Source organism: Lissotriton helveticus, chromosome 12 (assembly GCF_964261635.1).
Source record: "Lissotriton helveticus chromosome 12, aLisHel1.1, whole genome shotgun sequence".
Classification (NCBI taxonomy): Eukaryota; Metazoa; Chordata; class Amphibia; order Caudata; family Salamandridae; genus Lissotriton; species Lissotriton helveticus.
The window spans coordinates 499,217,563-499,231,006 of record NC_136073.1 but is presented as its reverse complement, the minus strand read 5'-3'; positions in this window follow the sequence as shown (position 1 = coordinate 499,231,006).

The window sequence follows — 13,444 nt, the reverse complement described above, 5'->3', positions numbered from 1 at the left end:
AGGCAATTTCCCTGTCTTTGGCTCCATTCTTACAATAGCCTGAAAGGGATGGATACTTTGAATCAAAATAGATTCATAAGTATTTAAATCCTTCAATTCAGAAGGAATCTCAACCAATTCCAGATTATTATGAACCGCTCTAGCAGGCATCTGGTTTTGATTTAATTTGTTACAACAATAAGTACACACACGTTGATCCAATCCCAAATCAAAACAATTTTCTACCATCAAGTATGTTGCAAAATCCTTCCATTCACTATTATTTTCCCTTTCACTTTTTGCATATAAATCCACTAACTTAGTCTGATTCTTATAATAAGTGCGTCGACAACACACACAAGTGAAATTAGGCCTCTCACTTGATTTCACCTGAAACGTGGCAATTTCCTTCTGAAAATTATCTGTACTGGAAACCTGTACACTATCTTCCACATTACCCTCTTCTTCTGGGTCAATTTCAACATTCTCCTCTTTACTTCCAAAGTAACAAAACTCAATTTCTTCACAAATATTCTTCACATCTATTTCAGAACCATGCAAAAGAGCAGTGCATAATTGTTTAAGCATAACTGCTGGACTCTTAGCATAATACAACATTCTAACTAATTTCCTCACTTTATTATGATGCACTGCTAGCATCCTGAAATGATGAAAAACACTCTGGCATACTCTCCTGGAAAGACAAGCCAGTGAATGACCATGCAAACCTGTCACTTCTCTCACTCTGCAAGGATCTAATTCTTGCAACAACTTCATTTTCTGCTTCAAACTTTTCTTAATAAATGTCCGTACAAAATCACAAAGCAAATTGATGGAATCCTGTCGCACACTGCAAATACTACTACACTTCCAGGTGTACACAGGTCCCTTAGGACGTCTTCCTAAAACCTCATTACCTAACACCTCTTCTGCCTCTGTTGTCACAAGTTTTTCTTTTTCAACTGGACAACCATCTTTCACCTCATAAGCTCGACCACTGGTGTCAACTGCATGCACCAAATCATTATCCTGGAAATAACTCTCCTCATTAAAAAATGCCTCACAACTTGAACTATGCATCCATTCTCCTGAAAAAACTTCACAAAAATTACTACGATTAACTGTTCTCTTCCATCTACTATTTGTTTTGAAATCATAAATTGCCTTGTTTAGCTTCCTAATTCTATTGATTATCAAAATAAATAACTTTCGCTTAATTTCAAATGCCTGATCAATAACTTTCTCCATTTTTTTTTCTCTTATAAAAAAACACTTTCTGCTGACCTTTCTTAATATTTTTTAACAAATTGCCAATTATCCTGTTGCGGAACATTCGTCTACGAATGTCCCTAAACTGATTTTTCCTTCTACTACCATGCACAGAGTTATCTCCTGCTCTAGCAGTAACATTTTTGATTGGCCTCCCCTTTCCGTTTAAATTGCTTCTCTTTTTCTGGACTAAAACATTTTCTGTAGTACTACTTTTTTTTCTACAAATGTTTCTTATGAATGATTTCTTTATCTTACCCGGACCTTTCTTGGTGACTTGACAAGTTTTTATTGTAGAGGTCTGCTGCAATAATTTTTTAAGCTGCTGTCTTTGATGTTTGGTAGCCTTTCGCCTTCTGTCCTTCGAAGGCATTCTTTAATTTTGAAATGATCTGCAGTTGAATCTGTGGTAAAATATAATAAAAAATGTTATTAACCACTATTAGCAAACAGTAAATCAATAACAGTCATCAAAAATTTAACACACTACTTGTCATTTTTACATAGAATAATTTTTAGTGCATCGGCAAATTTAGTAATCACAAATAGTAGCAAAGAAATTGAATGCTTCTACATTTGACCTGTGCTGTTTTATATGTGAATCTGAACTAATTTTATGAGCATATTTGACTATTTTATTAAAGACACTACACACAACCTATTTTTGAACTTTTGTTTAATTTTAAATGAAACGGTTTACATTTTTACTTTTCATTTCCAGTAACTCTTAAAAATAAATGTTTATAGTTCCATAGGCTCAAGCAGGTCAGCTTCCCACCCTATGTCATACAATTCTGACAAATCGGCATCCTCATCATGTTCTTCATCATCCTCAGGATTTAAATCATCCAAGGGATCTACTTCCACTAACGTTTCAATGACAAGTTCAATGATAAGATCGAGATCAACTGATTGCTCATTATCACTCATGGTTGATGTTGTCGTTATCTTTAAAGAAAGAGAACAACAATAAGATGTTGCAGAGTAAGAGATAAATCTCAGAGACTATAATATTAAAATTGTTTAACAAGAGTAACATTTTGCAATTATTATTTAGCCTTGTCCAGCGATGCTGAGGAGGTGAGGCCTATGTCCAAGTTTTCAGTGAACAGGACTCATCTCTTCTTAACCTTCGATAAGCCTCACCAACTCTTTTTACCCTGTTCATACTTAAATATAAAAGGGGCAGATTTATGTTAACTGGCACATCCCCGGGGATGCACCAGTTAACGTGCACCGCTGCTCTGCCACCCATGATGTGCCGCATTTACAATGTGGAGCACCATTGAGCAAAAACAGCACAGATGCGTGACGCATCTGTGCTGCAAAAGCAGCACATTGCAGGAATCACGTCGTAAGCGCGACATGTCTACTGCAATGCACAGGAGGAAGCCTCACATTGCATGGTGCATCACTCCTTATGCCTGTTTCAAGCAGGCATAAGGATTTGATTCAGCAATGCTATAAAGCTGACTCAGTGAAATCTTCTAAATTTCACTGTGTTAGTTTTACAGGGCTTTCATGCAAATGAATGCCCACCCTGCAACAAAACACCTATATGAAACCTGACGCAGGTTTCATGTGGCACAGGACTTTACAGCATGACACATCTGCCTAGATGCATCAAGTTGTAAATATGTCACAACATAGCAAATCTTTTGCACCGCCGCTGTGTCACAAAAGTGACGCACAGCGGCGCAAAAGAGGCACACACCTATCATAAATCTGTCCCTAACATTTTAAATGATTGATTCAGTATGACGATAAGGTGTGGCCTATCCAGAGGTTTGTTTGAGGTGAGGCCTACTCAGGGTTGCAGATGAAATTTAGGCTTGTTGAAGAATACAGAGGAGATAATACATGTCCAGGCCTACCAATGAAGTGAGTCATGTCCACTTCACTCTTGAACAAAGGCCAGACCTCTTCTGTGTCCGTGGACAGGCCTAAAGCTCATCTGCACAATGTCATTCGTAAAGTTTGAAAACACAGGTGATGTAATTGAAAAATGTGGAGTTTCTTTTCCTCATTTCACAATCACATCACCTGTGTTTCCTTTGCTTAGGTATCTCATAGTGCAGATGGAGTCTAGCATATCAAAGAGTACACAGAAGTTCAGCAGTGTATACAACAATTTTGACATTTACAGAAGATTCAGCTTCTTATCTTGTTGGAGATGAAGTGAGGCCTGTCTTGCAACATGGTGCATCTTTTGCATCACTGCTGCATCGGTTTCATGTGGCACGGGACTTTACAGCATGACACATCTGCCTAGATGCATCAAGTTGTAAATATGTCACCACATAGCAAATCTTTTGCACCGCCGCTGCGTCACAAAAGTGACGCACAGTGACGCAAAAGAGGCATACACCTATCATAAATCTGTCCCTAACATTTTAAATGATTGATTCAGGATGACGATAAGGTGTGGCCTATCCAGAGGTTTGTTTACGGTGAGGCCTACTCAGGGTTGCAGATGAAATTTACGCTTGTTGAAGAGTACAGAGGAGTTGATCCGGCTGTTGAGGTAGCCCGGGCCTTGGTCGTGTAGGGCTTTGTGTGCGTGGGTGAGGAGGCGGAAGGTGATTCTTTTGTTGACGGGGAGCCAGTGAAGGTCTCTCAGATGTCCGGAGATGTGGCTGTGTCGTGGGATGTCGAGGATGAGTCTGGCTGAGGCGTTCTGGATCCGCTGGAGTCTCTCCTGAAGCTTGGCGGTGGTACCGGCGTAGAGGGCGTTGCCGTAGTCCAGTCGGCTAGTGACGAGGGCCTGGGTGACGGTCTTCCTGGTCTCGGTGGGGATCCACCAGAAGATCTTCCGTTGCATGCGTAGGATGTTGAAGCACGCCGAGGAGACGTTGTTGACTTGCCTGGTCATGGAGAGGGAGGAGTCCAGGATGAAGCCCAGGTTGCGTGCATGGTCTGTCGGTTTGGGTGCGGTGCCCAGGGCGGGAGGCCACCAGGAGTCGTCCCAGGCGGAGGGTGAAGAACCCAGGATGAGGACCTCCGTCTTGTCCGAGTTCAGTTTCAGGCGGCTGGTCGTCATCCACTCGGCTACCTCTTTCATCCCTTCGTGTAGGTTGGCTCTGGCGGTGGCGGGGTCGTTGGTCAGGGAGAGGATCAGCTGGGTGTCGTCGGCGTAGGAGATTATGCTGAGGTTGTGTTGGCGTGCGATGGCCGCGAGGGGGCTCATGTAGACGTTGAAGAGGGTGGGGCTCAGAGAGGATCCTTGAGGGACGCCGCAGATGACTTCGGAGGCCTCTGACTTGTACGGTGGTAGGCGGACTCTCTGTGTTCTTCCGTTGAGGAAGGAGATGATCCATTCCAGCGCCTTGTCCTGGATTCCGACGTTGCTGAGGCGCTGTACTAGGGTGCGGTGGCAGACCGTGTCGAATGCCGCGGAGAGGTCTAGGAGGATGAGGGCCGCTGTTTCTCCGTTGTCCATCAGGGCTCGGATGTCATCGGTGGCGGCGATGAGGGCGGTCTCGGTGCTGGGATTGGCTCGGAAGCCGGACTGTGAGGGGTCGAGGGATCCATTCGTCTCGAGGAAGGCGGCCAGCTGCTTGTTGACGGTCTTCTCGATGACTTTGGCTGGGAACGGGAGGAGCGAGATGGGGCGGTAGTTCTTGAGTTCGGTGGGGTCCGCTGTTGGTTTCTTGAGCAGAGCGCTGAGTTCGGCGTGCTTCCAGCTCTCAGGGAAGGTGGCGGTGTCGAAGGATGTGTTGATGATGTCTCGCAGGTGGGGTGCGATGACAGCGTCGGCCTTGTTGAAGACGTGGTGAGGGCAGGGGTCGGTCGGTGATCCGGAGTGGATGGAGTTCATCGTGCGGATGGTGTCTTCGGTGCTGATCGGGGTCCAGGGTGGTGGTGGGGGGAGGTTGTTCGGTCATGGTGTGCGTTGGTTGTTTGTTGAAGCTGTTGTGTATGTCCGCGATCTTGTTGTGGAAGTAAGAAGCGAGGGAGTCGCAGAGGTCTTGCGATGGGGTGATGTCGTTGGTTCCTGCGCTGGGGTTGGATAGCTCTTTCACGATGTTGAAGAGTTCCTTGCTGTTGTGCGCGTTGTTGTCCAGCCGGTCCTTGAATGCAGTTTTCTTGGCGGCGCGGATCAGCTGGTGGTGCTTCCGAGTGGCCAGTTTGAGGGTGGTCCTGTTGTCCGGTGTAGGTTCCCTTCTCCAGACTTTCTCGAGGGCTCGGCAGTTCTTCTTGGAGCTCTTGAGTTCGTCGGTGAACCATGGGGCTTTCTTGCTGCCGGGTCTGCTGGGCGGGGTTCTCAGCGGGGCGAGCTCGTCCGCGCAGATGCTGATCCACTTCGTGAGGTTGTCGGCGGCCTGGCTGGGGTTCGCTGAGCTGGCAGGAGGGTGCTGGCTCAGGGAGGTGGCGAGCTGGTCTGCTGTGATCTTGTTCCAGCTTCTGCGGGCGGCCTGTTGCTGGTGGTGGTGAGTCGTCGTTCTCTTGAAGGTGAAGTGGACGCAGCTGTGGTCCGTCCAGTGGAGTTCTGTGGCGTGGCTGAAGGTGACGTCTTTGCTGGATGAGAAGACGGCGTCGAGTGTGTGTCCGGCGAGGTGGGTGGGGGTGGACACCAGCTGCTTGAGTCCCAGATTGGCGAGGTTGTCGAGCAGGGTGCTGGTGTTGCGGTCGTTGTTGTTCTCCAGATGGAAGTTGAGGTCCCCCAAGAGGATGTAGTAAGCGGAGGGGAGGGCATGCGGGCTGACGAAGTCGGCGATGTCCTCGCTGAATTGTGTGCGTGGTCCCGGTGGTCTGTAGATCAGGGTGCCTCTAAGGGTGGTGTTCGGGTTGGTGTGGATCTGGAAATGCAGGTGTTCGGTGCTGGTCAGGGTGTTGTCGGTGCTGGTCGTGAGACGGATGGTGTTCCTGTGGATGATGGCGATGCCTCCTCCCATCTGGTTGGCGTTGCGGTCCCTCCGGATGATCTTGTAGCCCTCTGGGATGGCGATGGCGATGTCGGGGGCTGAAGAGGCGTTCATCCAGGTCTCCGTGAGGAAGGCAACGTCAGGGGCTGTGGCGTCTAGGAGGTTCCAGAGTTCGATGGCGTGTCTGTGGACGGAGCGGGTGTTGAGCAGGATGCACTTGAGGTGGGTGCTGCTGGTGTTCGACTTGGCGGGTGCTGGTGCGAGGCAGGTCCGGATGCAGGTGAACTTGCAGGCGTGGCAGCTGAAAGGTCCGTGGGTGCGTCGTGGGGTGGCTTGGTGGCAATCTGGGAGTCGGCTGGTGTTGAGTGCGATGAGGGTGGCGGCGGAGTACGTCAGGCGGGTCGGTCGGGGTCCTCGTGGGCCAGGGGTCCTGGCGCTGGTCGCGATCCGGTCGCGGACGGGCGCAGACGGGCTTACCTTTGGCGCGCCTTCGGTGCACAATCGGCGCACCCGCTGCGCGTGGCCGCTGCGCGTTCGCACGGTCGCCATATAAGGCGAAGTGCGCGGGTGGGCGGAGCAGCTGGGAGGCGGGAGCGGGGAGGGAACAGAAGAAAAAAAGGGGCGGGGTCTGCGGTGGTGGCGGGAAGCGGGGAGCGGAGAGGGAAGACGGGGGGCGGCGAGGAGGGCGGGAAACAGAAGGAGGACGCTAACACGGGCTAAACTATTGCCAAAACAAGCACAAATGTAGACCAAAACAAGCTAACACGGACAAAACACTAGGAATAAAAATAACAAGCACAAATGTAGAACAAAACAGGCTAACACGGGCAAAACACTATGAAAAAAATACAAGCACAAATTTAGAACAAAACAGGGTAAAACAGACGACAGCAGGGTCAGCCGGCAGCGAGGCAGGCAGCGAGGCAGAGAGCGAGGAAAGGGGGCACACGCAGCAGCTGGTGGCCGTGCGGCGCGGGGGTGTCCCACAAGTGGGTCACACTTACCTGTGTCGCACGGTCGCCATATAAGGCCAAGTGCGCGGGTGGGCGGAGCAGCTGGGAGGCGGGAGCGGGGAGGGAACAGAAGAAAAAAGGGGCGGGGTCTGCGGTGGTGGCGGGAAGCGGGGAGCGGGGAGGGAAGACGGGGGGCGGCGAGGAGGGCGGGAAACAGAAGGAGGACGCTAACACGGGCTAAACTATTGCCAAAACAAGCACAAATGTAGACCAAAACAAGCTAACACGGGCAAAACACTAGGAATAAAAATAACAAGCACAAATGTAGAACAAAACAGGCTAACACGGGCAAAACACTATGAAAAAAATACAAGCACAAATTTAGAACAAAACAGGGTAAAACAGACGACAGCAGGGTCAGCCGGCAGCGAGGCAGGCAGCGAGGCAGAGAGCGAGGAAAGGGGGCACACGCAGCAGCTGGTGGCCGTGCGGCGCGGGGGTGTCCCACAAGTGGGTTGTTTGAGGTGAGACCTACTCAGGGTTGCAGATGAAATTTAGGCTTGTTGAAGAGTACAGAGGAGATAATACATGTGAAGGCCTACCAATGAAGTAAGTCATGTCCACTTGACTCTTGAACAAAGGCCAGACCTCTTCTGTGTCCGTGGACAGGCCTAAACCTCATCTGCACAATGTCATTCGTAAACTTAGGAAACACAGGTGATGTAATTGAAAAATGTGGAGTTTCTTTTCCTCATTTCACAATCACATCACCTGTGTTTCCTTTGCTTAGGTATCTCATAGTGCAGATGGAGTCTAGCATATCAAAGAGTACACAGAAGTTCAGCAGTGTATACAACAATTTTGACATTTACAGAAGATTCAGCTTCTTGTCTTGTTGGAGATGAAGTGAGGCCTGTCTTGCAACATGGTGCATCTTTTGCATCACTGCTGCATCGGTTTCATGTGGCACGGGACTTTACAGCATGACACATCTGCCTAGATGCATCAAGTTGTAAATATGTCGCCACATAGCAAATCTTTTGCACCGCCGCTGCGTCACAAAAGTGACGCACAGTGACGCAAAAGAGGCATACACCTATCATAAATCTGTCCCTAACATTTTAAATGATTGATTCAGGATGACGATAAGGTGTGGCCTATCCAGATGTTTGTTTAAGGTGAGGCCTACTCAGGGTTGCAGATGAAATTTACGCTTGTTGAAGAGTACAGAGGAGATAATACATGTGAAGGCCTACCAATGAAGTAAGTCATGTCTACTTCACTCTTGAACAAAGGCCAGACCTCTTCTGTGTCCGTGGACAGGCCTAAACCTCATCTGCACAATGTCATTCGTAAACTTAGGAAACACAGGTGATGTAATTGAAAAATGTGGAATTTCTTTTCCTCAGTTCACAATCACATCACCTGTGTTTCCTTTGCTTACGTATCTCATTGTGCAGATGGAGTCTAGCATATCAAAGACTGCGCAGAAGGTGAGAACTGTATGGAACATGGCTATGTAAGTCAAATAATCAAAATCTAAATTTGCCAAGCACACATGGGGGTGTATTTACAAGGACCTTCCACCACGGGGAAATGTCTTTAATTAAAATGGGAAACATAACATCAAAGGGACTCAAATGCCTTTTAAATATACCCCAAGCAACCTATGAAACTCTAGCACTACATATCAAGAAACCTAATTGATTTCAAAAATCGTTTTTAAACACATCATCTAAATGAATTATATACCTACATTCAAGGGGAAATGACTTAAAATGGCCTAAGACACATGAAAGCGTTTTTTTAAGGCCCTTGCACCATTTTTGGGTCGCTTTTAACATGGCTATGTTAGTCAAAGAATTAAAATCTAAATTTGCCAAGCACAGATGGGGGCATATTTACAAGGACCTTGCACCACGGGGAAAGGTCTTAAATTAAAATGGGAAAAATAACATCAGAGAGACTCAAATGCCTTGTAAATATGCCCCAAGCAACATATGAAACTCTAGCACTACATATCCAGAAACCTAATTGATGTCAAAAAACGTTTTAAAACACATCATCTAAATCAATTATATACCTACATTCATCGGGAAGTGACTTAAAATACCCTAAGACACATGAAAGCGTTTTTTTAAAGCCCTTGCTCCATTTTTAGATCACTTTTAACATGGCTATGTAAGTCAAATAATCAAGATCTAAATTTGCCAAGCACTGATGGGGGCGTATTTACAAGGACCTTGCACCACAGGGAAAGGTCTTAAATTAAAATGGGAAAAATAACATCAGAGAGACTCAAAGGCCTTATAAATATGCCCCAAGCAACCTATGAAGCTCTAGCAGTACATATCCAGAAACCTAATTGATTTCGAAAAACGTTTTTAAACACATCATATAAATCAATTATATACCTACATTCAAGGGGAAATGACTTAAAATGCCCTAAGACACATGAAAGCGTTTTTTTAAGGCCCTTGCACCATTTTTGGGTCACTTTTAACATGGCTATGTAAGTCAAAGAATTAAAATCTAAATTTGCCAAGCACAGATGGGGGCATATTTACAAGGACCTTGCACCACGGGGAAAGGTCTTAAATTAAAATGGGAAAAATTACATCAAAGGAACTCAAAAGCCTTGAAAATATGCCCCAAGCAACCTATGAAACTCTAGCAGTACATATCAAGAAACCTAATTGATTTCAAAAAACGTTTTTAAACACATCTTGTAAAGCAATTATATTCATACATTCATGGGGAAGTGAGTTAAAATACCCTAAGACACATCAAAGCATTTTTGTAAGACCCTTGCACTATTTTTGCGTCACTTTTAACATGGCTATGTAACACAAAGAAACAAAATCTATTTGTAAAACACTTGACACAAAGCAACATTTTAAATACACAACTTTCTTCATAATTTTCTCCCTAAACCATACTATTCTCTATCTAAATTAAATGAATCTTTTCTCACCTTAGCAAATAATTTATGAGTTTCAAAACAGTCTCAGAAACACACCAATTTGTCTTTAGCAGAGCAAAAGGTATGCACTCCAGAGTCTGCAAGCAACAATGCCACAGAAATGCTGTAATTCATCACACATATCTCTCATGTCACCCAACCAAAACTCTTCCCTCACTTTTTTCAAATCAACACCCTTCCCCCCTCTGCCCTTTCTGCCTTTTTTGCATAGCAACCACCTCCTGAAAGACCTCTGATGTTTGCAAGTTCACACAACAATGTTTCAATTGAACTCTGAACTCTCAGTACACCTGCATATCCAGTGCAATCTTTCATAAAATGATTTTTTCTTTACCATTTAAATTACATCTTTCAAAGAACTCATCCATGCACCCTAACTTTCTGATTTCAGCAATCAAAATCCACCAATCACTGCTACTGCTTCATTAACACAGAAACTCCACAGTTTTTTTCATTTTAAACTCTTATTTTTTCAACTGCCATTTCATTGCCACACTTCATCTGACTGCAGCAGAACCTTCTCTCACCATATTTTCTGTCTGGATTGTTGGACTTAGTTACATCTACTGGGCTCAAAGGTATGCTGATAACAGAAATTTACCTAACCTCAATTTACAAAATGTGGAAATTAAGTGGATTGGCCACAGAGGATTAAAATGTCACCAATTGATACCATTGGTGAAAACCTTTATGCATTTGCCAAAACCTGACCTGTTAATTGTGCACTGTGGAGGAAATGACTTGGGCACTTTGACTGGTGTAGGTCTGGAAATGTTTTTAAAAGACACCTTTGACCAATTGATGACACTTTTTCCTCAAACTGCCTTGGTATATTCAAATATATGCCAAAGACAGAAATGGAGGTGGTCGAACCAATTTTGTCCACAAATTGAGAAATCGAGGAAGCATGTAAATAAGTCTGTTTCAGCTTACATGAGAGACCATGGAATGGGCTCCATGTACAACAATAACTTGCGTTACTACATGCAAGATATCTACAGAGGAGATGGAGTTCACTTCTCAGATGAGGGGAACAGAATTTTCATCCTCAATTTAAGACTGTGCATTGCTACCTACTTGTAGGTACCTACATCAGCCACAGGACCCAAAAGCTCTTTTCAGAGCTACCCTACATCTGATCACTCACAATTATTATTTTACTCTAACTTTTTTCACTAATTTTCACCAAAGTACGCTCCCGGAGCGCTACCCGCACATATGGGCCTCCTCAGCCACCCTCAGAAAACCTAGGGGGTCAGGATACGTCTACCGTGCCCCCTTCTACCCATTCTGAACATTATTTGCCCTCCATCTTGTATCTTAATTCGACCGAAACACAAAATGGTGGACTCCCGTAACGCTGCCGGTTCGCGTACCGGGGCGCTCACCGGGAAGCGCTCCATTAAAAAAGGTGGGAAAGTAATTTACAGAAAAAACCCTGGAGACAATGTCACCAAATATAGATTAACTCATACTACATACCAATCCCTACAATTTTCACAAATTTGGTTGGAATTCCATTTAGCCATTTAGCCTGTAGACCTCTCTAAATACCCTGAGGTAAATTACTTCACAAAACACATCTGAAGTGTTGGAATTGACAACCAATTAAAATGTTACTTTCATTTTCTACTTTTTTTACCTGACATTTGATTGGTTATGTACCTGAATATATATAAAAAAAGAGAGAGAAACACAGCCATTTTGACTACTACTTCCTGAACTACATTGCAAGATCATTTTCACTCACAACTTAAACTTGTTTTTAAAAGGTAAGATATTATTTTATAAATTTGAAAACATTTTCAGATAGTTATATACTATCCCTCTGTAAGAGTTAGACATTGAGAAAGGCTTGTTTATTATAATTATGGATTGATTTAGGTTTCTGTGGTATAATTATGAATTTACATAGGCTTTTTCACAGGCACTTTTTAATAGTACTACTTCATGCCTCAAAAGTACCTGTCAGAACTTAACCCAACAGTGCCCTATCTCTACTGATATATTTATTTTTTATTCAAATTTCAGCACAAAAATGCAAGGAGAACAGAACGTTTCCTTTGAAATTGTCCTAGACATGAACAATGAGGAAATAATTGAACCCATTGACTTGGAATTCATGGATGAATCACGAGACCATGAACTTCTACAATGTGTAGAATCTGTGGATTATTTACTTCATTATGATGACGGTCAAATGTGGGAAGTTATGTTCACTCAACAAGAGGACATATCGGACAGTCAAATGTTAGACGTTCTATTAAATTTTGAAAAAGAATCAGAAAAATAAAATTATATTTAATATTAAAAAATTGTTTGAGTCTTTAATCATTTTTATATGTAATTCATAAACTAGTACCAAATTGATTATAATGTAAAGTCAGACTTATAGTATACTGTGCACAATTCCAAAAATACATTTATATTTAATAATCATTAATACTGCTACTTAAATTAAAAAAAAAAAACAACAAAAAGAACAATCAATAAACATACAATATTTCAAAATATCATAGTCTATCATTCTTTTTTCCTTATAGTACACTCCCCAGAGCGCTTCCCGTGCGCGTACCGGGCGCTCCCCACGCAAAAAAAACAAAAAAATGTAAATTTTTTTTTTGCCCCGCGGGGCCCTTTTAAAGCCTCCACATCAAACCTAGGGGGTCATGGAGGATCTACTATGTCCCCTTATGGTCATTTCCCCCTTTGTTTTGGCCTCCTCTTGTCTCTCGATCCTACCGAGAGACAAGATGGCGGCCGCTCCGGACTGTTTAGAATGTTGACAGACACCGGAGAGCCAATCAGCTTCGCTTGTCGAAGTTCCGTTACGCGTCAAGTACGCGAACCGGGGCGCTGCCCGGAGCGCGCTTACAGATATTTATATTTTTTTGAACGTTAATTTCTCAAAATCCACTGGAGCACATATCTTGAGACCTAGCAAAGGCACATCGGGCTAACAGTCCCTACAATTTTGCCAAGTTTCGTGCAAATCCATTCAGCCATTCGGGCTAAAAGTGAGGCCAACCGCCCTATGGAAATGAACATGGTAAAAACGCGTTTTGAGACCCCCCTTTTTTCTCGGCCCCCCTTGACAAACCCCCCCCAAATTTTCAGTGGCTGCTCAGAAACAAAATGTTCCATTTACCTGAAAATATCAGCCAATTCCGTCCCCAAAGGCCAAAGTTATTAGACATAGAATTTTCAAAAATCCCATAGAGAAAAAATCCTAACTATATATACCTACTGGCGACCGCCAGTAGGTAATATATATATATATATATATTCACTGAAAAAACCATAGGTTATAGACCATATATAGTTAGGAATTAGCATTTACAAAACCTTGAAAATTCACTGAAAAAACTATAGGTTATAGACCATATATAGTTAGG